The following is an 8663-nucleotide window of genomic DNA, read 5'->3' as shown; positions in this document are numbered from 1 at the left end:
GACGAAACTTATCTACATATGGGTGGAATCACAACGATAAAGCTCTTTATGTTAATGTTAATTTATATATATATTACACAAGGTAATATAAATGTCGAATTTTGTTGACAAAAAATGTTAATAGGTATACACACCGCTTCTTCAAATATTTATATATTGATGATAAACATTCGCATCTGTGATATCGTAATATTTTACAAATATTTGGTTCCAGCTCCCTTGGTGAAACCAAAGTGGCCAGAATGCTAGTAACATAGAAAGGGTAACATTACCTCATTGCAAAGTATATAATTGACTTGACATTTTGTACAAAGTTAATAATGCACATACAAAATAAAGTTGATATTTTAAAAAATAAGTACATTAAACAATAATGTTACTCCAAAACAGCTTAACATAGAAACGACCAATGAAAATATTGTCTTACGGTAAACGTTCAAAACAAAAACAAATTCGGCACAATTTAATTTTACTGTCATGCTAATCGCGATCTCAGGAAGAGATATTTTAATGATTGCAAATGTAAGCGGAGCGAACAAGGAAAATCGTTGCAAAAATTGTGGAAAGCAGGTCGAGCCTCAAGGCAATTATCTGTGTCTACGCTATAATTACTGGACCCTCGGGGTTACAGCCAGATAAGCGGCTCAGCCATAATTTACATAAACCAGGGATCCTGACATAATTAGCATTATGACTGCTCGTTGTTTGAAAGAATATACTGAGTTCCCATTCGGTATTCGGTTTCAGTGAATTTCTTGGCGATTTATTAGGTGGCATGATTTGCAACTTTTAGCCTACTAAGTTAAGTAGTACTAAGTACTTAAGTAACTACTTTAATATTGAAGTGTTGTTGTACCCACTCCACTGAAAGCATTGTTGCCGTAACGTACGATTTGACAAATGTCTGTTTCAGGGCGCCTTGATGTAGTAATTGATATACGAGTACGTACTGTTCGATAATACTTTCAGGATCAAAATGCCTCTGATACTTTTTCGCAAATACACAGAAACATAAATAATATCACGTTTAATTAATGGAAGGGACGGCAAAGACTACATATTTCCACTGCCACTTTCCATACAAACTTCTTTTACCTTATAAGTTTCTTCATGCAAACTTATCGGTTGGTACTCTTGACCTGACATTTATAGTTATTGACTTATATTACTATTTATGAATGTGGATTAACCTCTGCCTAACCCTCCGTAAAGGTGGCGTGTTTTATGTATGTATATATGTAAGTACTGCAGTAAGTTCGTATCAACCTTCGAGTATTATTATCAATTCCAAGTTATTCGCAATCGTAAAGCGATCACTGACGAAGGACCGGCGTTTGTCCGAAAACATTCTTCAGATCGATACTGTCTATCTCCCAGTCGAAAACAAAATTAATTTTAAACAAATATTTTCGCTTCTCGCTCGCTCGTTATTTCTTATTGTAACTTTTGAATACCTATACGTTGAGTTATTTTTTCCTGAAGATTAACCTTTTAATATTAACTACTTACCTATGTTTCAGTTTGTAAACTGGTTTGTCAGTATAATTAAAGGGACCAAAAACAAATATTGTAGGTACCTACCGTACTTTTTATGACAAAGCTGTGAAATGTACTTACTTAATTACTTGTACTGTTAAAATAAGTTAAGTAGGGCGGTCAGAATTTGGGATAAAAAGCCAGAACGCAGATAGCGTGAAAAACCAATCAAATTTTATTTACTTGCTAAATAACACTCAACTGCATAGCTCTGGAAATAAACACATGAATTTCTATTTGGAAATAACCGTAATTATTAGCCTAGAAACCAGAAATTTAATTAAAAAGGCATAACAGAAATGTAAATGAAATTGCTATTAATGTTTACCTTAAAATAATACTTAGAATTACAATTTAATTTAGTAAGTGAAATTGCTTCTAAATACGAGTATTACGTATTTTGCTCTTACAAAGAGACGGTTCAGGATAAATACTGAATTGTTTTAAATATTCATTACTTACATAACAAAATAAACAACTAGGTAAATCTTAAAAATATTGTGAGCCAATTAAGGGAAAGGCCTGACAGGTTCCAAGTTTCAAACTTTTACACGATGAATCTTAGTCATCCAGCTGAACCTTTGTGTTTTGTGACTATTTCAGTCTCTGTCTACCCCGTAAGGGCAGAGACGTAATATAGGTGAATACAGCCTAGATATTTCATCTTTAACTCGGTATTTTATCTAGAGACCAGGTAAGTTTGTGCGAGAATTAAATTGGAGCGGGGCGTTCCCTGACGAGCGTCCCCAAAGGGATGAATTACGCCGACTGAGCTGCATACCAAAGCGAGAGCTGAGTGTTCATTAATTGTTTTACGTTTATTATGTACCTATAAATAATGTTAATATTTCAGAATTTATGCGATATCTTCTTAAACATATAAACGCATAATATAACTTGCGATTCTTCTTTTAGGCGACAGGCTAGTAACCTGTCACTATTTCAATCTCAATTCTATCATTAAGCTAAATAGCTGAACGTATTTTTAAGACTGTTGGCTCTGTCTACTCCGCAAGGGATACAGACGTTATTATATGTATGTATGTATGACATATCAACGCACGTTGCGTTGGTTTCTTTCAATGCGACTGAAGAAATCTACCTCACAAGGAAAATAAAATATATTTATGTTTGAGATTTATACCTAGTTACATGAGTTTCATTGTCGCAAATCTTCGCATTAACTTCCCCTTTTCGTTACAAAATAATAAGATCAATAGATGGTACTTCCTAAACTTAGACGAATACAAAAAAAAAAAATCGAAAATTTTTGCGGAATTTTACTTCTTATAATTTTTTTTTATTTATATTTTTCAGTATTTAGTATAAAATAGTAATAAGTGAGATACTATACACACATCTTTGTCATGTAATTATATATTTGAACCTGTGCTTTTTACGCGCATCACGCATTTTAACTTACCGATTCGACCGTCGACGCACTCTATTATTATTAAATATTAACTCCTACTCGCCCGCGCTTTCCTTGACGTTTGAGTTATTCAGACGTTCAACCATAGTTTCATCGTGTTTTGCGTGAAATAGTCACAATAATTATAATAATTAGTATGATTATGATGACGTGTGAATTATGTCCTATAATGTCCCAAATTCTACATATAACACCGTAACACGGGATGTCACTTTGTACCCGCATGTATTTTGTGCGCAAGTCGCGAGCCTCGCGCCCTACATCTCAGCCGGGTCCGTTTTTCTCCGTCCGGAAATGAGATTTCCTGACTGATATAATGGCTTGCCGTGGATTACATCATGCGAGTTTTGCATTTAGAAAATACGCTTCACTTATTCAGAGGCCTACCGCGTCAATTTGAAACGTCATTGGATAAATAAACCTATTTCCCTATTTCAGCGTAGAGTTTGTAAAGAATAAATTCTGTTTTCTTCCTCCTGGCGTTAGTCCCGGTTACATTTTTTCTGTCTGAAAAGAAGCCTATGGTTTTGTTTAATCCTTTGACCATGATCCTGTCATGTTTTTACACGAAACGACTTCTGTACGAAGCGCCTTCCGTCTGACCTCGGCAAAAGCAGGGCAACTTAACCGATATTGAATTATATGTAGTTACAAATACAGTTGCCAGTGGTGGTTTCCTCACGATATTACTCCTCACCATAAGAGTATCCCGCAAACCAAATGTTAGTTACTCAGAAATGGGTTATTAGGTACAGTGCTGAGATAGGATTTGAATCTGTTTGTCCATCAGCATCACACGTTACCGACGTTCAAAAAGCATTTAAAGTACTTCCATAATTCTTTATTTTCCTTTAATTCGGTTAGCAAACAAATAATTATATCAGTATATCTTGTTAAAACCTTATCTTCGGGTGGGGTAAAATCTGCATAAACATTTCAGCGTAAATAAATAGTGTAGTGGCACTCCAGCGGGCGCAAGCGGCAAATGGAATCCCGTATCGATGCACTATTGGATCATTGCTGTTTACAACGCCGCAATGCAAACGGCTATTTTATTTTTAAAATGTCTGCAGTTACCCTGTAAATTTATAGTGCTGTTGAATATTCAGGGTGAAATGTGCGGCACTATTTAAATGTTTGTTCAAAAGTTGAGATTAGCCACTCGTATGGTGGTGCTTTAAATGAATAAATCCACATACGCACAAACACATCTTAACACATATTTTTATCTTTTATAAGGTAGACATAGCTGACAGTATCGAGACGTGTAGGACTCTCATATATACTCATCTCGATAGTTCAATGATGTAACTGAGATAAGAAGATACTAGCAAGTTGCCAGTATCGTGAGATTTGATGAGCTATTGGTTAATTAAAATAAAAGCTCTTTAACCTCGAAAGTTTATTCAAAATTCCTTAACTTGCCCCGAACAGATAGGCCCTGAAACTAGTGTAATAAAACGAGGCTAATATATTTCCATGCAAAGGTCAGATAAAGGTACACCAAACCGCCTTTAAAACCTCTCAGACCCATGTAATAATCTTCATATTTATGCCCTAGTAAAGGAAATGGACGTGATTCATCTGACGGGACAGCGGGTGAGCCGAACAAGATACCCTTTATGGATATTACGTCTTCCTCTTTCGCGGGGTAGACAAAACCTCTATATGATTAGAAATTATTTTTATTATATTGTTGTAGGTCGGATTACAGATTATTTTATTATTTTATCTTACAGAATAAACATAATACAATTTTATTTAATTAAATAAGGTTTAACAAATAGTAATTAAAACGAACTCAAATTGAAACTAAAGCTAAAACTTCTTATAAAAAAGAAAAAAACTTGATTACTAAAATTTAATTCACAAATTGTACAGTCCCTGCATAGCATCAACATGCGGGAGTGTGCCCAGAAGGCTGGCAGCATTGCTAATTTGAAATACAAATAGTTAATACATAATCACGTCTATATTCCTTGCAGGGTAGACAGAGCCAACAATCTTCAAAATATTGAAAGGCCACGTTCAGCTGTTTGGCTTAATGATAGAATTGAGATTCAAAAAAGTTACAGGTTGCTAGCCTATCGCTTAAAACAGGATATCTGTCGATAATTGAGTAGTTAAGTATATTGCCGGTTTCAAGTAAGCTAAGTTTTGATTCTATAAGTTTAATATAAAACAACAATACTTTAGCTGCATTCATTCATCATATAGGTTCTTATTATGGAAACAAAAAAAAAACAGCAAGCCGTATCTAGCAAAATGATTCATTCCGGGGTGGATCCATTTGGGGCGAGTACCCCGCATCCCGGAGTGCCCACTTCACTATTTATTCGTGGCTATGTTTACGTGCTTCATTGTATACATTTTTAATAAAGAAGCTGCCCTTTAAGTTTAAAATTTTAAGTATCGTATACATTTATTTATTTATGGACAAAAGATAATAAATTTGTGAGCTCAAGAAAACTTTGTACAAAGATTTGAAATTTTGATATTAAAATTTTCCTACATCATACCTTTGTCATACATGCATACCTATTCGTATTCAAAACCAATCAAAACTTTTAGATCGAATTTCCTTCAAAGATTTCTTCAACATAATTTAAATGCTTCCGAGCAGAAAGAAGTATCGGTTTCGTCCCTCCAAATATGATCAGGAATAATTACCCGACGTCGTTACGACTTTTCTTTTAAAACTTTTTACTTAATCAAACTTTTAAGTATCCAGTTTTGAGCAGATTAAACAAGAATTGTAATTAAAACTTTTTATTTCAGATTAGTTGCAGACATAAAATTGGTTCATCCGAGGACAAGATATATCTACCCTTTCCACCAGCCACGATTCCAACATATTTCTTTTACATGCAAGCTCGTCGGTTCATATCATGTTTATATTTGTAGTTTATGAGTCTTGACCTGACAAAACCAAAATACAATAGTTCTTAATAAATTATTAATATATGAAATCTTCTATAGGAAACTGTTATGAAAACTGTCGGTTGAAGTGAATTTCTGGTGATAACGAAGGTAGAGTGCTTTATTAGCATACTTACTATTAATAGGTTTAATGGGCTCTATGCCTTTGAACTCTGATTTTAACTTCTGAAGATAGAAGATAAACTATATCTTATTTAGGTTCAATAAAGTTTTTTATTGCTTAAATTAGCTTTAATATTTAAAAGTCTTCAAATAACCACTATAAATGATATATCCACAACTTTTAAATTATTCTACCTACTTTCAGTGGCTTCAAAATATCTAAATCTCACTGATATAAAAATGGCGTGCATACTGAAGCGAACGCAATAAATCAGCACGATGTATTCGTATATTTTTATTGAACGATTTGAGAATATCAGCCACTCGGTCGTAAACCCTTAGATAGCGAAGGCGCATATTCAAACTATAACCCGTAATAAATGTATCACAACTCGATTTATAGGCGCTACCTTTAAAAAAAAAACAAAAAATAGCGGACGTTTAGTTAGGTGAACGATATTTTAACATACGAGAACGATATTTTATTTGCATACCTAAAATTGAAAAATATTGCGTGAATTTGCTATTCTTAACTTTGAAAGTGCGGTTTTTTTTTAGTTTCCCACCCTATAAGTCAAAAACACGTGATGTATGTATGTACGCAGCTTTCATAGTGGCTAATATAGAATACAGGTCACACAACTTGTTGTTTTGTTACAGTAAATAAAGTATATATAATGACAAAATATTTTCATTTGCATTATTTGAATTGAAATTCACCTTAACTTATTGTCGGCACTTACGAAATATCTGAAAATCTAATCTAACCAAAATTCACACTCCAGGCATTTCGGGCCTACTATGCAAATTATTTCAAGTAGCTCTGAAGGTTGGTGTTCAGTTATACGAGTAGTACTTAAATATATAAATATAGAGAATATCAAAAGTGCGGGATGTAAGTACCTACTACAATATATTTTATAAATAAAAGCTTACAATTGAACTAGGCGAATGTCTTTATAGTTAATTTGGTAATATCAAATAATTACATTCATATAAAAAATTTTATTTATGAATATTATAACCTACATGAAAAATATTTTTGCATCGGGAGTATGCTAGTTTCAACTTTGTTCTTCAATTGAAAAAACAATAAACATAATAATAAATAAATACAACAACAATAAATGATAAGTAAGTATGAATAAGCTATTTTGATTTTAAATAATGTAAAGTTAAACCTATATTTAACGTTATTTGAGGCACATTGAAGCTAGCAGTTTTGTTATAAATCTTAAATCTTGGCCATTACGTATTTCAGCCGGCTCGGCACAAAACAAGCAATTTGTTGTTGTCACGAGCCGCTAATATGACTATCAAACGTTTAAAATGGAGTAGTCATTACTCAAGCCATCTGTTACAGAGTCATCGGCTAATGGTTGACGAGACACAGATTTATATAAAAAATTACTCCGATTGCCATAGACTTCCATAAATTTTTCGAAAAATTCATATGTACTTTCACATTTTTATTGACGTACATAATAAAATGTTCTTTTTTTATCTAAGTTTCTGCTCGGTTTTAACTTTTGATTGGCGCGCCATTAACAAAGTGCAAAAAATCATTTATGTATGATACTGGAGATTACATAAAATTTATGTACACATAGTACTCACTTACCAGTGTAAGTGTAACAATATACTTGTTAAAAATAAAATAAGTGATTCTTTGAGATTTTTTATTTTATACGAAAACGTTTCTGCCCAAATATTAGATATTAAAGTGAAGAATATGCGAATTTCAGTGTTAGCTCATATAACGTCTATACAGTTTTATGTCAAAGGTTGGTCCTAAATAATTTTATTCGTTTGATTGTCCGCGTAAATCTCCGTCTCATGATGACTCGACTTTTTATTGAGTTCCGAAGTAAGTCATTAGAACGAACGCTTAATTTGTGTCGTTAAAACTCTTCACGCATTTATTTTCTCCTCTTCATAGGAAAGAAAATAAAGAAATTCCTAAATTAGTATAAATATACTAATTTACATCCTTATTTTATAAGAATTTTGCTTTTCTTTCAATGTGATTGTATAAATTTAATGAAAGTAAAAATTGTTCTACATACTTATGCTCTAGACGTGTGGTGGGGAACACCTTTCACTTGTTTGTAGAGTTCATTAAATCTGTTGTGATAAGTATATTTGGCATTATGGTCAACTGGCTCGTTGGTCTAGGGGTATGATTTTCGCTTAGGGTGCGAGAGGTCCCGGGTTCAAATCCCGGACGAGCCCAACATTTTTTTATTTGGCTTAAAAGGGTAAAAAGTGATTATAATCGACACTGGGTGGCTCCAGTATAAAACAAAGTCGCTATTTTAGTCTGTTTGTCTGTATGCTTAAATCTTTAAAATTACGCAACGGATTTTGATGCGGTTTTTTGTAACAGGTAGAGTGATTCAAGAGGAAGGTTTTTATGTATAATAACATTTATAATTTTGCACCCGTGCGAAGCCGGGGCGGGTCGCTAGTTACATATAAATCATCATCTCAAAATGTTTACACACTTTTATGAGAAACTAAACCTTTCAAATGGTAAATCATGATATTTTCATAAATATTTAAATGAACTTATTTCATATGTATTCATTATAAATGGCTGGACGACGGTTATGTCCTATTTATAGAATTTAGCCCCAAGCGACAGCGAAAATCA

At 33.2% G+C, this 8663-nt stretch overlaps 1 non-coding gene across 1 annotated transcript; it reads left to right on the top strand.

The window, feature by feature from the left end:
* Positions 1-8170: 8170 nt before the first annotated feature.
* Positions 8171-8242, top strand: Trnap-agg (transfer RNA proline (anticodon AGG)). The gene has a single exon. It is a non-coding gene; the product is annotated as a tRNA-Pro (tRNA).
* The last annotated feature ends 421 nt before the right edge of the window (positions 8243-8663 follow it).

Source organism: Amyelois transitella, chromosome 2 (genome assembly GCF_032362555.1).
Source record: "Amyelois transitella isolate CPQ chromosome 2, ilAmyTran1.1, whole genome shotgun sequence".
Lineage (NCBI taxonomy): Eukaryota > Metazoa > Arthropoda > Insecta > Lepidoptera > Pyralidae > Amyelois > Amyelois transitella.
The sequence above is the reverse complement of the archived record's forward strand: the minus strand, read 5'-3'. Positions and strand labels throughout refer to the sequence as shown.